This window comes from Balaenoptera borealis, assembly GCF_965194805.1.
Source record: "Balaenoptera borealis genome assembly, chromosome: 1".
Classification (NCBI taxonomy): Eukaryota; Metazoa; Chordata; class Mammalia; order Artiodactyla; family Balaenopteridae; genus Balaenoptera; species Balaenoptera borealis.
Window position 1 is genome coordinate 57374825 of NC_138860.1, and position 19504 is coordinate 57394328.

General features: G+C 37.1%; 1 protein-coding gene across 3 annotated transcripts in view; it reads left to right on the top strand.

The window, feature by feature from the left end:
* TNFSF4 (TNF superfamily member 4) overlaps window positions 1-19504 on the top strand; it is a 291799-nt gene that overhangs the window by 129207 nt on the left and 143088 nt on the right. Inside the window, exons 1-2 of one of the 3 annotated variants that reach the window (XR_014248772.1) lie at window positions 720-16180; window positions 17293-17489. The exons of 1 other annotated variant lie outside the window; for it this stretch is intronic. The gene's annotated coding sequence lies outside the window, so the exon portion shown is untranslated. Of the gene's footprint in view, window positions 1-719; window positions 16181-17292; window positions 17490-19504 lie in introns of those variants that run through there. One more of the 3 variants, XR_014248771.1, reaches the window with a different exon arrangement.

Genomic DNA, 19504 nt, shown 5'->3' on the forward strand with positions numbered 1-19504 from the left:
GTGTGAGGTGGTATCTCATTGTGGTTTTGATTTGCATTTCCCTGATAATTAGTGGTGTTGAGTATCTTTTCTTGTGCTTGTTGGCCATCTGTATGTCTTCTTTGGAAAAATGACTATTCAGGTCCTCACCCATCTTTTAATTGGATTGTTTGCTCTTTTGTTTTTGAGTTGTATGAGTTCTTTATGTATTTTGGTTATTAATCCCTTATTAGGTATATAATTTGTGAATATCTTCTTCCATTTGGTAAGTTATCTTTTCGTTTCATTGTGCAGAAGCTTTTTAGTTTGGTGCAGCCCCATTTATTTAATTTTGCTTTTGTTTCCCTTGCTTGAGGAGACATATTTAGAAAGGTATTGCTAAGACCTACATCAAAGAGCATGCAGCCTATGTGTTCTTCTAGGAGTTTTATAGTTTCAAGTCTCACATTCAAGTCTTTAATCCATTTTGAGTTGATTTCTATGTATGGTGTGAGATAGTGATCTAGTTTCTTTTGTTTTTTGCATGTGGCTGTTTAGTTTCTCAAAACCATTTATTTGAAGAGGCTATCCTATCTCCACTGTATGTTCTTCGCTCCTTTGGATGGTGGCATTTTTGAGGAAGTGCAGGACTATATTGTAACTCTGGGATAGCTCAGTAAAATATTTCTACTTTCCACCTTTCCTTTTTCCTTCCCTCCCTCCCTCCCCCCACCCTCCTTCCTTCCTTTCTTCCTTCCTTGTCAAGACTCAAATGTTTCATGGTTGAAACACATGTTTTCCTTTTGAAATTTTTTAGTAGTAGCACAGAATGCCATTTATAGATAATAGAACCTAGGGTACTGCCTGGCATTTATTAGGTCTCAATACTTGCTTATTGAACTGAACAAATTGCCCAAATTACATTAAATTTGTTACAGCTGTGAAGTTTGTTTTCCACTTGTCATATGAAGAGGAAAAAATCCACCCAAAGCTCTGCTCTAATACATAACTATATCTAATCTTGTGTTGTTTTCTCTTTTTTTGGCTTATTATACATTGCTATGATTGTATTTTAGAATAGTGTATTTTCACTCTGCTTTTATTCTTTCATATTACAGCATAAGCATTTCTGTAGTTCTTTCAGGTATAATTTTAAAAGGATGCACAATAGTTCCTATACTTTATAATTGTTTACCTGTCACTGGATACTTATGTTATTTTCCAATATTTTTAAGCTATAAAAAATGCTACAGTGATCATCTTGATATATAAGGCAATTTTCTTTGGTATTTTGCAATATTTCCTTAATATAGTTTTTAATATGTGTAATTACTGGGCCAAAGGGCATGAAGCATATTTAATTAATATTAATATTTAAGGTATAAAACATTTTTAAGTCTTGTGATACATATAGTCATATTGCTTTCTGAAAGGTTTTAACAGCTATATGTACAAATTCTTGCTTCCTTACCTTTGCCAGGATTGAGTATTCCCATTGAAGTTTTTTGAAATGTAAAAATATATATCAATATTTAATATATATTTTTAAGGATTTTGATGAGGCTGAAATTTCAAAATATATTTTGTTAATCATTTAAATTTAAATCACAAATGATGCATTATGCAAAAACTTACTCAAACATCTTACATACTACACATTTCCCAAACACTTCGTTCTGTTCGACCACTCAGTCTTCTCTCATCAGCCACCTTTTCAGTCTCATCAGTGACGGTTCATATTTCATCATCTCTACCCTAGCTCAACCCTCTCTCAACAGATGATCTGACCTCCTACACACCAAGGCAACAGAGGCCATTAACCGAAACTTCAACTTCCCTTTCCTCCACCTCCAAATGTCTGTTATGTGACGATGAACAGTAACCAGCAAATTCATAGCTCTGTAGGAGTAGAATCCCATGTGTTGGTCAAAGGGAAAAGCCCTAGAGAGAAATCTGGAAGAAAGAGAAATCTGGATCCTTTGGTGGTGGTGAAAGCTCAAAACAACATTATCTGGGGGAGAGAGGGAAAGTTAATCATTACCACCAAGCAAAATGAAATGTTTCCTTCCCTTTAGCAAAGTCAGTACTCAGCAAGCGTCTAAGGAAGGAGGTGCCACACTGCTGTATTATATGCAATCTGGGATCTCAGAGGAATCAGGTCAAATTAGAGTTTTAGCATTTGCTTAAAATTCCTTACGTCTTTGCCTTTGCATTTCCTGTTTTCCAGCCTTTCATTCACTCATTTGACCACTATTGACTGAGACTTCCTGCATGATTTTACGAGAGTCAAAAATCCCTGTTTTCATGAAAATTAAAGTCTTCATGGAGTAAATGAAATAAATAAATAAATGCATGGTATGGTAAAAGGTGATATTTGCTAGGCAGTAAAAGGGGAATGGGGAGATCTGGTGGGGAAGGGGGGTTGATGTAATTACAAATAGGATAGTCATGGAAGACCTGTCTGATCATAAGAATAAATCCTGAAAGAAATGAGTGTGTAAGCCATGCAGATATCTGTGAGAAGAACATTATGAACAGAGGAAAAAGCAAATGCAAAGGCCCCAAGGCAGGAAGCAGCCTGGTGCCTTCAAGGAACAACAAGGAGCCCAGTGAGGCTGAAGCAGAGTGACTGAGGAGATAAATAGGAAAAAAAGAGGTTGGAGGGCTGACAGAAGCCACTCATGGTAGTTTTTTCAGCCACTGTGAATAGTTTGGCTTTTATTAGGGGTGAGGAGGGAAGTCATTGGATAATTCTGATATGAGACATGGCAGGTGAATATGTAGAAATATGCAGTATGCCAGATGTTGAGAACTGCTATGGAGAAAAATAGAAACAAGGGAAAAGAAATGGTGATGCACCAGAAAAAAGAGAGAGGGGCCAAATGGATAAAATTAGAAATAAGAGAGGAGAAGTTACAACCAATATCACAGAAATACAAACAATCATAAGAGAATACTAAGAACAGTTATACAACAACAAATGGACCACCGAGGTGAAACATACCATTGTCCAAGACTGAATCAGGAAAAATAGAAAATCTGAACAGACCAGGTAATAGTAATGAAATTGAATGAGTAATTTAAAAACTACCAATAAACAAAAGTCCAGGACCATGCAGCTTCATAAGCGAACTCTACCAATATTTAGAGAAGAGTTATCATCAAGGGAATGCTTCCAAACTCATTCTATGAGGCCAATATTACCCGATACCAAAATCAGACAAAGACACACACAAAAAATTATAGGCCAATATCCCTGCTGAACATAGATGCAACACTCCTCAACAAAATATTAGCAAATCGAATTCAACAATACACTAAAAGAATCATATATTAGGATCCAGTGGGATTTATTCCAATGATACGAGGATGGTTCAATATTTGCAAATCAATCAGTGTGACACACCACATAACATTAATAAAAACCACATGAACATCTCAATAGATATAGAAAAAGCATTTGACAAAGTTCAACATTCATTCATGATAAAACCTCTCAATGAAGTGGCTATAGAGGGAACATACCTTAACATAATAAAGCCCATTTATGGCAGACCCACAGCTAACATCATACTCCACAGTGAAAAGTAGAAAGCATTTCTCTAAGATCACGTTTTTTAGTAGCATATGGTTTAGTCTCCCCATGTTTGTGCTTTCCACATTTTCTTCCTGTATTTGATTTCCAGTTTCATACTGTTGTGGTCAGAAAAATACTTGATGTAATTTCTATCCTCTTAAGTTTGTTGAGACTTGTTTTTTTTCCCTAGCATGTGATCTATCCTAGAAAATATTCTATGTGCACTTGAAAAGAATGTGTGTTTTCTGGTTTTTGGTTGGAATGTCCTGTAGACATTCATTTCAACTGGTCTAATGTGTCACTGTTTCCTTATTGACCTTCTGTCTGGATGATCTGTCCATTGATGTAAGTTGGCTGTTAAAGTGCCCTAATATTATAGTATTATTGTCAATTTCTTCCTTTATGTCTGTTAATATTTCCCTGATTGTTAGGTGCATATATGTTAATGAATGTTATTCCTCTTTTTGTATTGATCCCCTTATCATTATATAATGCCCCATTTTGTCTTTTGTTATAGACCCTGTTTAAAGTCTACTTTCTTTGACAAGAGTATTGCTACCACAGTTTTCTTTCCATTTCCATTTTCATGAAACGTCTTTTTCCATCCTCTCACTTTCCGTCTCTGTGTGTCTTTAGCTCTGAAGTGGGTCTCTTGTAGGCAGCATATAGATGGGTCATTTTAAAAAATCTAATCAGCCGCCTTATGTTTTTTGATTGAAGCATTTAGTTCATTGACATTTAAAGTTATTATTGATAGGCATGTACTTATTGTCATTTTGTTACTTGTTTTCTGGTTGTGTTTGTAGTTCTCTCTTCTTTTAGTTTCTTCCCTTGTGGTTTAATGATTTTCTTTAGTGGTATACTTGTTTTCCTTTCTCTCTAGTTTTGTATATCTACTGTAGATTTTTGTTTTGTGGGTATCATGGGGTTTATGTATACGGACCTATAGCTGTATCTACTTGTTTTAAACTAAGGGTCATTTAAGTTCAAAATCATTCTAAAAGATCAACTTTTTTTTTTTACTTCTCTTTCCCATGTTTTGTGGTTTTGATGTCATATTTTACATCTTCATCTCTATCCCTTAACTGTTTATTGTAGTTGTAGTTGATTTTGCAGTTTTTGTCTTTTAATCTTCATACGGGTTTATTTAAGTTGTTAATCCACAGCCTTTACTATATATTTGCCTTTATTAGTGGGATTTTTCCTTTCCTATAAATTCTTACTCTTGTTATAGCTTTTTCTTTTCCACTTAGAGAAGATCCTTTAACACTGCTTGTATGGTCAGTTTAGTATTGATGAACTCTTCAGTTTTTGCTTGTCTGAGAAGTTCTTTATCTTTCCTTCAATTCTGAATGATAATCTTGTTGGTTAGAGTATCCTAAATTATAGGTTTTTCCCTTTCAGCACTTTAAATATATAATGCCACTCCCTTCCTACCTGCAAAATTTCTGCAGAGAAATCAGCTGATAGCCTCATGGGGCTTACATTGTATATGACCCTTTGTTTTTCTCTTGCTGCCTTTAGAATTATCTTTTTATACTTAAATTTCAACATTTTAATTATGATATGTCTTGGTGTGAGTCTGTTTGTGTTCAACTTGTTTGGGACCCTCTGTGCTTTCTGTACCTAGATATGTTTCCATCTTCAGGTTTGGGAAGTTTTCAGCCATAATTTCATCACATATATTTTCAATCCCCTTCTCTCTCTCTTCTGTTTTTGGGACACCTATAATGCAAGTGTTGGTATGCTTGATGTTATCCCAAAGAACCCTTAAATTGTTTTAATTTTTTTTTTTTTAGTTTTAAAAAAAAATTAATTAATTTATTTATTTATTTTTGGCTGTGTTGGGTCTTCATTTCTGTGCGAGGGCTTTCTCTAGTTGCGGCAAGTGGGGGCCACTCTTCCTCGCAGTGCGTGGGCCTCTCACTATTGCGGCCTCTCTTGTTGTGGAGCACAGGCTCCAGACGCGCAGGCTCAGTAGTTGTGGCTCACGGGCCTAATTGCTCCGCAGCACGTGGGATCTTCCCAGACCAGGGCTCGAACCCGTGTCCCCTGCATTGGCAGGCAGATTCTCAACCACTGCACCTCCAGGGAAGCCCTGTTTTAATTTTTTAATTAAAAAAAATTTGGCCATCCAGCACGCCTTGTGGGATCTTAGTTCCCTGACCAGGGATTGAACCCGCATCCTTGGCAGTGAAATCATGGAGTCCTAACCACTGGACGGCCAGGGAATTCCCTTAAATTTGTTTTTATTTTTGCTGTTCTGATTGGGTGTTTTCCATTTTTCTATCTTCCAGATTACTTATGCCTTCTTCTGTATAAGCTAGTATGCTGTTCATTTCCTCTAGTATGTTTTTCATTTCAGTTATTGTATTCTTCAGCTCTGACACGTTCTTTTTTTTTTTTGCCATTGTACATGTATTTTATTTTTTTATTGGGGTATATTTGCTTTACAATGTTGTGTTAGTTTCTGCTGTACAATTAAGTGAATCAGCTATATGTATACATATATCCCTTCCCTCTTGGGCCTCCCTCCCATCCCCACACCCCGTCCCACCCATCTAGGTCACCACGGAACACTGAGCTGAGCTCCCTGTGTTATGTGGCAGGTGCCCACTAGCTATCTATTTTACACATGGCAGTGCACATACGTCAATTCCAATCTCCCAATTCATCCCACCCCACCCATGTCCACACATCCGTTCTCTACGTCTGTGTCTCTATTCCTGCCCTGAAAATAGGTTCATCTGTACCATCTTTCTAGATTCCACATATATGTGTTAATATATGATACTTGTTTTTCTCTTTCTGACTTACTTCCCTCTGTATGACAGACTCTAGGTCCATCCATATCTCTACAAATGACCCAATTTCTTTCTTTTTTTATGGCTGAGTAATATTCCATTGTATATATGTACCACATGTTCTTTATCTATTCATCTGTTGATGGGCTTTAGGTTGCTTCCATGCCCTAGCTATTGTAAATAGTGCTGCAATGAATATTTGGGTGCAGGTCTCTTTTTGAATTATGGTTTTCTCAGGGTATATGCCCAGCAATTGGATTGCTGGGTCATATGGTAGTTCTATTTTTACTTTTTTAGGGAACGTCCATACTGTTCTCCTTAGTGGCTGTATCAATTTACATTCCCCCCAACAGTGAAGGAGGGTTCCCTTTTTTCCACACCTTCTCCAGCATTTATTGTGTGTAGATTTTTTGATGATGGCCATTCTGACTGGTGTGAGTGATACCTCATTGTAGTTTTGATTTGCATTTCTCTAATAATTAGTGATGTTGAGCATCTTTTCATGTGCCTTATGGCCACCTGTATGTCTTCTTTGAAGAAATGTCTATTTAGGTCTTCTGCCCATTTTTGATTCCACCCATTTTGGTTTTTTTTGGTATTGAGCTGCATGAGCTGTTTGTATATTTTGGAGATTAATCCTTTGTCCATTTATTCGTTTGCAAATATTTTCTCCCGTTCTGAGGGTTGTCTTTTTGTCTTGTTTATGGTTTCCTTTGCTGTGCAAAAGCTTTTAAGTTTTATTAGGTCCCATTTTTTAATTTTTATTTTAATTCCATTACTCTAGGAGGTGGGTCAAAAAAGATCTTGCTGCAATTTATGTCAATGTGTGTTCTTCCTATGTTTTCCTCTAAGAGTTTTATAGTGTCCGGTCTTACATTCAGATCTTTAATCTATTTTGAGTTTATTTTATTTTATTTATTTATTTTTTTAAATGGTATCTCATTGTGGTTTTTTTTTTAAATTAATTAATGAATTAATTATTTATTTATGGCTGTGTTGGGTCTTCGTTTCTGTGCGAGGGCTTTCTCTAGTTGTGGCAAGTGGGGGCCACTCTTCTTCGCAGTGCGTGGGTCTCTCACTATTGCGGCCTCTCTTGTTGTGGAGCACAGGCTCCAGACGCGCAGGCTCAGCAATTGTGGCTCACGGGCCTAGTTGCTCCGTGGCATGTGGGATCTTCCCAGACCAGGGCTCGAACCCGTGTCTCCTGCATTGGCAGGCAGATTCTCAACCACTGCACCACCAGGGAAGCCCCTTGAGTTTATTTTTGTGTATAGTGTTAGGGAGTGTTCTAATTTCATTCTTTTACATGTAGTTGTCCACTCTTCCTAGCGCCACTTATTGAAAAGACTGTCTTTTCTCCATTGTATACCCTTACCTCCTTTGTCATAGATTAGGTGACCATAGGTGTGTGGGTTTATTTCTGGGCTTTCTATCCTGTTCCATCAATCTATATTTCTGTTTTTGTGCCAGTACCATACTGTCTTGGTTACCGTTGCTTTGTAGTAGTCTGAAGTCAGGAAGTCTGATTTCTCCAGCTCTGTTTTTTTTTTTTTGCGAGATTGCTTTGGCTATTCAGGGTCTTTTGTGTCTTCAGACAAATTTTTAGATGTTTGTTTTAGTTCTGTGAAAAATACCATTGGTACTTTGATAGGGATTGCATTGAATTTGTAGATTGCTTTGGGCAGTATAGTCATTTTCACAATATTGGTTCTTCCAATCCAAGAACATGGTATATCTCTCCATCTGTTTGTGTCATCTTTGATTTCTTTCATCAGTATCTTATAGTTTTCTGGGTACAGGTCTTTTACCTCATTAGGTAGGTTTATTCCTAGGTATTTTATTCTCTTTGTTGCAATGGTGAATGGGATTGTCTCCTCAATTTCTCTTTCTGATTTTTTGTTGTTAGTGTATAGCAATGCAAGAGACTTCTGTGCATTAATTTTGTATCCTGCAACTTTACCAGATTCATTGATGAGCTCTAGTAGTTTTATGATGACATCTTTAGGATTTTCTATGTACAGTATCATATTATCTGAAAGCGGTGAAAGTTTTGCTTCTTCTATTCAAATTTGGCTTCCTTATATTTCTTTTTCTTCTCTGATTGCCATGGTTAGGACTTCCAAAACTATGTTGAATAATGGTGGTGAGAGTGGACATCCTTGTCTTGTTCCTGATCTTAGAGGAAATGCTTTCAGTTTGTCACCATTGAGAATGACGTTTGCTGTGGATGTGTCATATATGGCCTTTATAATGTTGAGGTAGGTTCCCTCTATGCCCACTTTTTGAAGAGTTTTTATCATACACTGGTGTTGAACTTTGTCAAAAGCTTTTTCTGCATCTATTGAGATGATCACATGGTTTTTATTCTTTAATTTGTTAATAAGGTGTATCACATTGATTGATTTGCATATATTGAAGAATCCTTGCATCCCAGGGATAAATCCCACTTGATCATGGTGTATGATCCTTTTAATGTGTTTTTGGATTCTTTTGCTAGTATTTTGTTGAGCATTTTTGTGTTTATGTTCATCAGAGATATTGGTCTGTTATTTTCTTTTTTGTATGATATCATTGTCTGTTTTGGTATCAGGTGATGTTGGCCTTGTAGAATGAGCTTGGGAGTATTCCTTCCTCTGCAGTTTTTTGGAAGAGTTTGAGAAGGATGGGTATTAGCTCTTTTCTAAATGTTTGATAGAATTCACCTGTGAAGCCATCTGGTCCTGGACTTTTCTTTGTTGGAAGATTTTTAATTACCCTTTCAATTTCATTACTTGTGATTGGTCTATTTATATTTTCTAATTCTTCGTGGTTCATTCTTTTTTTTTTTTCTATACAGTTTCTTTCGTGGTTCATTCTTGAAGGTTGAACCTTTCTAAGAATTTGTCCATTTCTTCCAGGTTGTCCATTTTATTGGTGTATATTTGCTTGTATTAGTCTCTTATGATCCTTTGTATTTCTGCAGTGTCAGTTGTAATGTCTTCTTTTTCTTTTCTAATTTTATTGATTTGAGTCCTCTCCCTTTTTTTCTTGATGAGTCTGGCTAAAGTTTTGTCAATTTTGTTTATCTTTGCAAAGAACCAGCTTTTAGTTTCATTGATTTTTCCTATTGTTTTCTTCATTTCTATTTCACTTACTTCTGCTATGATTTTTAAAGTTTTTTTTCTTCTACTTACTTGGGTTTTGTTTGTTCTTCATTCTCTAGTTGCTTTAGGTGTAAGGTTAGGTTGTTTGAGATTCTTCTTGTTTCTTGAGGTAGGATTGCATTGCTATAAATTTCCCTCTTAGGATTGCTTTTGCTGCATCCCATAGGTTTTGGATTGTGTTTTTGTTGTCATTTGTTTCTATGTATTTTTTGACTTCCTCTTTGATTTCTTCAGTGATCTCTTGGTTATTTAGTAGCATATTGTTTAGCCTCCACGTGTTTGTGTTTTTTACTTTTTTCCTGTAATTGATTTCTAATCTCATAGCATTGTGGTCAGAAAAGATGCTTGATATGATTCCAATTTTCTTAAATTTACCGAGGCTTGATTTGTGACCCAAGATGTGATCTATCCTGGAGAATGTTCCATGTGCGCTTGAGAAGAAAGTATATTCTGTTGCTTTCAGATGGAATGTCTTATAAATATCAATTAAGTCTATCTGGTCTAATGTATCATTTATAGCTTGTGTTTCCTTATTTATTTTCTCTCTTGATGATCTGTCCATTGGTGTAAGCGGGGTGTTAACGTCCCCCACTATTACTGTGTTACTGTCAATTTTCCCTCCCTTTTATGGCTGTTAGCATTTGCCTATGTATTGAGGTGCTCCTATGTCAGGTGCATAAATATTTATAATTGTTATGTCTTCTTCTTGGATCGATCCCTTAATCATTATGTAGTATCCTTCCTTGTTTCTTGTAACAGTCTTTATTTTAAAGTCTAATTTATCTGATATGAGTATTGCTCTGCTAGCCCTTTGCATGGAATACCTTTCTCCATCCCCTCCCTTTCAGTCTGTATGTGTCTCTGGATTTGAAGTGGGTCTCTTGTAGACAGCATATATACAGGTCTTGTTTTTGTATCCATTCAGCTAGTCTGTGTCTTTTGGCTGGAGCATTTAATCCATTTACATTTAAGGTAATTATTGATATGTTTGTCCCTATTACCATTTTCTTTATTGTTTTGGGTTTGTTTTTGTAGGTCTTTTTTTTCTTCTTCTCCTGTGTCTCCTGCCTAGAGAAGTTCCTTTAGCATTTGTTGTAAAGCTGGTTTGGTGGTGCTGAATTCTCTTAGCTTTTGCTTGTCTGTAAAGCTTTTGATTTCTCCGTTGAAGGTGAATGAGATCCTTTCTGGGTAGAGTAATCTTAGTTGTAGGTTTTTCCCTTTTATTACTTTAAATATATCCTGCCACTCCCTTCTGGCCTGCAGAGTTTCTGCTGAAAAATCAGCTGATAACCTTATGGGAATTTCCTTGTATATTATTTTTTGCTTTTTCCTTGCTGCTTTTAATATTTTTTCTTTGTATTTAATTTTTGTTAGTTTGATTAATATGTGTCTCATTATGTTTCTTCTTGGGTTTACCCTCTATGGGACTCTTTGTGTTTCCTGGACTTGGGTGGCTATTTCCTTTCCCATGTTAGGGAAGTTTTCAACTATAATCTCTTCAGATATTTTCTCAGACCCTTTCTCTTTCTCTTCTTCTTCTGGAACCCCTATAATTTGAATGTTGGTGCATTTAATGTTGTCCCAGAAGTCTCTGAGACTGTCCTCATTTCATTTCATCCTTTTTTCTTTTTTCTGCTCCTTGGCAGTTATTTCCACCATTCTGTCTTCCAGCTTACTCATTGATTCTTCTGTCTTAGTTATTCTGTTATTGATTCCTTCTAGTGTATTTTTCATTTCAGTTATTTTGATGTTCATCACTGTTTGTTTGTTCTTTAGTTCTTCTAGGCCCTTGTTAAACATTTCTTGTATTTTCTTGATCCGTGCTTCCATTCTATTTCCAAGATTTTGGATCATCTTTACTATCATTACTCTGAATTCTTTTTCAGGTAGGTCGCCTATTTCCTCTTCATTAATTTGGTCTTGTAGGTTTTTACCTTGTTCCTTCATCTGTAACATTATTTTTTTGTCATCTCTTTTTTATTTGATGGGTTGGGCTGTGTTCCTGTCTTGCTGGTTGTTTGGCCTGAGGCAGCCAGTACTGGAGTTTGCAGGTGGTTGGGTGGAGCTGGGTGTTCGTGCCAAGAGGAGGACTTCTGGGGGACCTCACACCAATTAATATTCTCTGGGAGCTGAAGTTCTCTGTTAATCCAGTGGCTTGGACTTGGTGCTCCCACCACAGGAGCTCAGTCCTGACCCCCGGCCTGGGAACCAAGACCCTGCAAGCTGCATGGTGTGACAAAAACAAAAACAAAAATAAAAAACAAAAAAACAACAAACAGAAAAGAGTAAAACAATAACAAAGAGTAAAAAATTAAATTAAATTTAAGAATATAAAATATGTTAGAAATAATAATAATAAAAATGAAACAGCAACAGCAAAACAAAATGGAACCCTGACAGCATAAAAAAGTAAAAAATAAAATAAATAAAAATAAATAAATAATTTTTTAAAAAATGAAAAAATTCCCTTGTGCCTCCTCTATCAGTGTCCTTGCCTCTACAGTGAGCTACAGGCTACCCCCACCTCCCCAGTAGGCCTCCAAGACTTCTAGGTAGGTCTCTGGATCTGCTGTGTCAGCCCCACCTCTGTGTGTGTTCCTCTCACCAATGTCTGTTCCTGGAGCTGGCCCAGAGCACATGTGCTCTTGGAGGCCAGCTGGGGTGCAGCACTCCACAAGAGTGCCTGCAGGGGCTGGTGCAGCTGAAGGAGGCCTTGGAGGGTGCAGCGCTTGGCCCATCTGGACCTGTATGGCCAGAGGAGGCCCTCTCGGGTAGCACATGGGCTGCCAGAACCTGTGCTGCCAGAGGAGGATTGGCAGAGGTGGAGCTTGGGCCTGGGACCCACATGGCTGAAAGAGGCCTTGATGGGGGTGGGGCTCAGGCGCAGGACCTGCTTGGCTGGAGGGGGCCCCCGGGGGCTGGGGTTTCAGGCCCGGGCCCCAGCAGGCTTGCCGGGGCCCCAGTGGGCAAGGGAGACGCTGGCCATGTTCCCCTATGATCCCCTGATCCCCTGATCCCCTGAAGGTCCCTCTCCATCTTTGCTGGTCCCTGTGCCATGAGGGGGCCCCAGGGGGTGGGGATTCAGACCCAGGACCCCAGCAGACTTGCTAGGGCCTGAGCAGGTGGGGAAGACACTGGCTGTGCTGCCCTCTGATCCCCCAGTTCCCTGAAAGTCTCTCCCCATCCCCACAGATCCCTGCACCGTAGGTGGGCCCCTCTGAGTGTGGGAACCTCTCCCCTCCCCAGCCCCCACTCCTGCCTCCACTTTTCTTCCCTCCCTCCTTCCCTCCCACGTCCTACCTGGTCATGCGGGGATTTCTCCCACCCCCTTAGGTGTCCGAGGACCCCCACCAGTACCTAGTAGGTGCCCTAGTTGTGAGGAGACGTGAACTCCGCATCTTCCTACTCTGCCATCTTGACTCTGCCCCCTCTCTGAGTGTTTCTTTTTAAATTTTTTACTTTCTTATTAAAACCCTCACCGTGTTCATCTATTCTTTTCCCTAATTTAGTTAGCATTCTTATTACTAATGCTTTGAATTCTTTATCTAGTAAATTATTTATTTCTGTTTCATTAGTTGTTGTTCAGGGGTTTTCTCTTGCTCTCTCAGTTGAGACAAATTCTTCTATCTCCTCATTTTGCTTAGGTAAAACAGTTACCTATAGCTGTCTTGAAACAGTGTCCTTACGTTGGAGTGTCCCTATACAATCTGTGTGGTCCTGGTGGCTTTTGTGAGAAAGCTAGATTTGATATGAACACAAGTCACATCTTTCCTCATGATGTGCTGGCAGCTATCCACTCGATAGGGGGTGGGGCTGGAGAAGGAGAGGCTAGGGCTGGAGTCAGGTGTGAGGTGGGGATTCCCCTCTGCTCAGTGGCTGTCACTGCTCTATTAGGGGTGGGGTCGTGTTCCAAGTTGCTGGAACAGAAGCTTGAGGGTTGGGTCCAAGCATGTGCTCTTCCCCCTTCCAGCACTGGCATCCTCTGCCCCAGTGAGGAGCAGAGCTGAAGCATGAGGGGCTGGTATGGATATTCAGCGAGGATTGGGGCATGAAGTGTGGTGGTCTGGCCACCATCAGAGACCTGCTCTACCTCTTATAGGCCACCTGTACAATTGCCAATAATGGCTGTTCCCCTCCCTGTTCAGATGCTGCTTAGGGTTTGAGCCACCACAAGGAACACTCTGCTTTTAATAGTGGAGGAAACCTGTATAGCTACTAAATGACAAGACAGATGAATATTATAGGCATAATGTTGGGCAAAAGAAGCCAGGAACAAAAAAGTACCTGCTGTATGATTCCATTTATATTAAGCTCAATAAAGGAAAAATTAATCAATGGTGATATAAGTCAGAATAGGGATTACCTTTGGGGGTATACTGACTGGGAGGGAGCCATCTGAAGTGGTGCAACTATTGTATGTTATGATCTGTTGGTGAATATTCGTGTTGAGTTATGCAATTAAAATTTGTACTCTTTACTATACATACCTTAATAAAAAAGGAAAAAGCAAATTCAAGTAAAAGTAATGACATATAAAAGAAAGAAAGAAAAAGAAAGAAAGAAAGAAAGAAAGAAAGAAAGAAAGAAAGAAAGAAAGAAAGAAAGAAAAAGCAAGCAAGCAAGCAAGCACTATGTAAATGCTCGAAGACACAGGATATTTCTAGGCAGTTTATATGTCTGTTCATAACTGCTGCAGTCTGAATTGAACGTTTGTGCCCACTCAACCACAAATTCCTATGTTGAAAACCTAATGCCCAAGATGCTAGTATTAGAAGATGGGGGCCTTTGGGAATTGATTAAGTCATGAGGGCCCAGCCCTCATAAATGGGTTTAGTGCCCTTATAAAAGAGGCCTTGGAGAGCTGGCTTGCCCCTTCCACCATGTGAGGATACAATGGTATGTCTGCAACCTGGAAGTGGGCCCTCATCTGACCATGCTGGCACCCTGATCTCAGGCTTTGAGTCTCCAGCACTATAAGCAATAAAATTCTGTTGTTTATAAACTGCCCAGTCTATGGTATTTTGTTATAGCAGCCTAAATGAACTAAGATGGTAACCATGCCTGGATAGGCCCATTAACCTTGTATATTACAGAAGAAAAAATTAGATTCACAATATGAAATTTAAAAATTATGTATATTTAGTAGTACCTTAATAAGTAAAGGTAACAACAATGAAAATTATTCATGAAATTTGATATAAACTCCCAATTTTCTCTCTCTGAATGTCTGGGGAGAACTGTCTTCAGTGTGGTTAGGGAAATAACCTCCAGCCTGGTCTGATTTAATCTACAGTCCTTTCTTTCTTTGCCTCATTTGGTGTCTGCTGATTCTGTTTTCCTGCCATGTTTTAACTGTTTCCTACCGTGGATGTTGCAGATGTCTGATCTTGTATTCCAGCGTTATCTCCATTCTCTGCTTATAAATGTTGCTCTCTGCAACAAGCCCTTATACAATGCAAGTGTCCTGTTGCTTCTCCTCTAGTCTTTCCAAAGTGTGCCTTCTAAATTCATTCATTCATTTAACAAAAAGTCAATGTGTTTATACTTTGTGGACAGGGTTTTTAAAAAGATTTTTCAGGTCCCATGTCATTTCAGATTTATTAAGATGTCCTCATAACCCATATAAACTTTTTTTGGCTATAAAATTTTTGAAAGGATTTTTTTTTCTTTTTAAATAACTTAGCTGCAAATAACTCCCTTAAAATACCACTAGCTATGATTTCTTGGTGATATTGGAAAGTGATAACATGTAACTTAAAAAGGGTTTTCAAATATAATGATATTTTATGAACACTAAATTTAAAAATTACTAATAATCAATTAATTGATAATCATTAATTTAATAATCAATGCTATATTTTTAAGATTTTAACATTTGTTGATTTTACTTTCTGTGTTTATTTTTTGGAGTCAGTTAATATATTTTAGCTCTCAAAAATTTTTATAAGTCCTGGAAATGCCTGAAAGTTTTTTCTCTGATCCTGTGATGATTATAGTGCATAAAAGAAGCCTGATTGTGTACTCTTTCTACACAAGTTTTCTTTCTATGTGTTTGTTTTCTTCTGTAATTGGTGTACTCTTGGTTATGCCAATGGGAGGAGTATTTTTGAATTTCTTTTGACTGTAAGAATGAAAGCCTCCATTGAGTTGAGACACAAATGCCTATGTTGGTTAAAGCACTAAATATATTCTCACCATACCCCCAGCCCTGCCTAAGGAACAGGATAGGGGGTGTGGCAAACAGATAAGAATAGGAATTGAGAGTAAATATTTAGAACATTATAAAGGTAATTTGAGAATGTAATTTTATTCTGTGGAATTTAATAATAAAAAGTTGGGCTTCCTTTTTGATGTTATTTTGTTTAGTAATTTATTCTTATTACATTTTTGAAAAATCATGATGGATTGGGGAAAAAATGGTCCTCTACCATAGATGGTTTGAGAAACAGTGATGTACACTACACTTTAATATAGTAAGTTCTTGATACATGTTTGTTTCAACAAATAAATAAACTAATAATCATGTAGTTTTGGCAGTAAGCTACATTATGTTTCCTTCTAGATCTGGAGTTTTCTCACTTGAAAAAGGTTTTCGTTTAGAAACATCTAGTGTAATCTGTGAAAGTGAAGAACTTCTGAGTACAAAGTATTTTAGAGAAAATTGATACAACTTTGAAAAGCTACTCAGTGATAAAACAGTAAGTTTAAATATATCTCATTGTAGAAAGTCATAAGTACCTTCTTGCCCTTGAAGATTTGCCAAAGAATCAGTTTTTGCACCAAGAGTAGACTCCCTTTCATCATGTGCCTCTACAATTTAGGATATACTCGAGTGAGATATATATATATATATATACATATATACATATATATATATATATGTATATATATATATATATGTATTTTGCCTCCACATATGTCTACAATGTGGTTTATTTCATGAGGTTTTCTAAATCCCCAGTAGTCTTTTCCTGAAGTGGCTGTGGTTAAACACAAATAGGTGAAGAACTCCCCCATGATATTTATCTGGTATTCTTTTTTCCTTGATGACTGGACTGTTTACTCTTAAAGATGAGAATTTTACCCTAAAAGAAATTTGAATTTATTTATTTAATCTTTTAAAGCAACTTTTAGGGGATTGAGATAGAGAGGGATTGAAATGCCAGATTAATTTAAAAAATCCTTTTATCATGCATGTGACTATAACTGAATTTTCAAATATGCTAGTTGACTTATCTTAGCAAGTACCTAGACTGGTTAGAGCTTTTATTTATCTAAGTATTCATAGTTTTAAATCACAACTGACGAGCACAGAGAAGACAACCATGTAAAAAAATGTGGGAAACAAGATCATCAACTTCTAATGACCTTGCTTCTGATCTCATCCTTCATCCTTCCTATATCTCTTCGTTATTAGTTACTGTTGACCACTTTTGCCATCTTTGACTCTCTCCCACTTAAGTTTCCACAGTGTTGATTCACCCTGCTGCCTACTTCTCCTCCTCTTCACTCCATCCTCCTCCCATTTAAGTGTGGGCATAGCACACGTTTGGTGCTCAGCCTTCTTCTTGATTATACCTCACTTGGAGAGTGTGGCTTTGACTATCAGATGAATGGCTCCTTGAAGGGGTTGGTATCTCCAACTGTGATGTCATTCAGCCTTTTTTCCTCTATGTTTCTGTCTACAAATTCAGCATTACAGCACAATACGCAGAAGTACTGCAGTGTTCTCAGTGATCAAATATTAAATAATTCAGCTAATGATTTGCTTCTTTCAACAGTGACTGAGTCTCTGTTTCGTACCTTCCAGGCTCTTTGCAACACACTGGAAAGAAAGTAGAGATGACAGAGAAGGAAATTGCTCTTAAGGAGCTTACATTCCAGTAATGCATGCACAGAATGAAATAAGTTGCATAACAGAAGTATGCCCAATGGATGTCTCTTGAGAATACAGAATAGGAAGTTGGCTATCATCAAATGGAGGGCATTGAAGGCTGAGAAAATAATGTGAGTAGAGTCAATAACATATTATCAGCGAGGAGGGAATTTTCCCAGTTACTCCTCTTGAATTCTTGTGGTTGGACTAATACTAAAATTGACAGAAGAAAGATTAACAGAAGAAAAAGAAACAAATATTAAATTGTGTGCACAAAGGTCTCATAGAAATGGGACCTAAAAAGTGTCCAAGCAGGCAGCTTTTATATATATATATATATATTTTTTTTTTTTTTGACAAAGAAACAGTAAATTTGAGAGAAATTAACAGGGCAAAGAAACTTAGATTTGGGTAGCTAATTAGTAAGAAATTTAAGCAATGTTTGGATGTGAATAGTAAATTAGTAAAGAGGTAACAGGTATTTTATAGAGCCTTCTTTGCCCTGAATTCCCTACCTCTGGTGATAAGGATGTCATTCTACCTCTTGGTACAGGGAGGGCACCTCTCACATGAGAGATTTATTTTCTGCTCTCAGGGAGACAGAGGGGAGGATCAGATTGTCCCTCCTGTATTGGCTATTTCTTTCTTTCTTTTTTTTTTTTTTAATTAAGGTGTTCAGTGATGATCTGACTTTTTATTTAAAAAGAAAGAAATGTGTAACCTTTAGTATGTGACAGTTTCAACTGGGAATGACATTAGCATATTTGGAGCACAAACAAAATCTTCTGTAGACAATGTTGGTTTATATATACAAATGAACTAGTTTTCAAAAATGTGAAGGTATTCTATTTGGAAGTTAAGGTGATTATTATTATTATTTTTAATATTTATTGGAGTATAGTTGCCTTACAATGTTGTGTTAGTTTCTACTGTACAGCAAAGTGAATCAGCTATACGTATACTTATATCCCACCTTTTTTGGATTTCCTTCCCATTTAGGTCACCACAGAGCACTGAGTAGAGTTCCCTGTGCTATACAATATGTTCTCATTAGTTATGCATTTTATACATAGTATCAATAGTGTATATATATCAATCTCAATCTCCCAATTCATCCCCCCCCCCTTTCCCCCTTGGTATCCATACGTTTGTTCTCTACGACTGTGTCTCTATTCTGCTTTGTAAATAAGATCGTCTATACCAGTTTTTTCAGATTCCACATGTATGTGTTAATATACGATACTTGTTTTTCTCTTTCTGACTTACTTCACTCCGTATGACAGACTCTAGGTCCATCCATGTCTCTACAAATGACCCAATTTCATTCCTTTTTATGGCTGAGTAATATTCCACTGTATATATGTACCATATCTTCTTTATCCATTCCTCTGTTGATGGACATTTAGGTTGTTTCCATGTCCAAGCTATTGTAAGTAGTGCTGCAATGAACATTGGGATGCATGTCTCTTTTTGAGGCTATTTCTTAAGTAACTTAAATTCAAAATAATCATTATGGCATTAAGGCATATTTTGGGAATGCCTGCCCTGGGTTCCAACAATTACATCCTGAATTAGCAAGTATTCTTTTGGTTTAGTACGCTGAGAAGTGAATCAAAATTAAGAGCTCAAGAAAGGGAAGAATTGTGTAAAATGAAAATCGGTAAGCAGAGAGGCCAGTAAGTTTTAGAGTTGTTACTAAGTTTATAAAACAATAAAAATGAAAATATTATTTCTTAGAAGATATGCTAAGAACCCAAGGTAAGAAGAAATAGAATAATTTACATTAAAAAGCTCAGTTAAAGGTTATGAGATAGGCAGAGGGGAGGTTGTCATATTTCACAGATGGAAATCATTATTGATTTTGATCTAGAAATAAGGGCTCAAATATATTTATTATAATAATTATTATGTAAAGACAACAATAGGATAATAGGATGTATGACTAGTAAATCACTAGAAAAGAAGAAAAAGCTAATAAAAGTCAATACAGCAAAAGATAGAATTATAAAGAAGGGAAATAGCAAAGTGTATAAAAATAGAAAGCATACAAAATGATAGTAGTCATATCAGACATATCACTTAGAGTAATTAATATGAATGCTGCAAATATCCCTGTTATAAGACAAAATTCCTGGGCTGGGCCCTA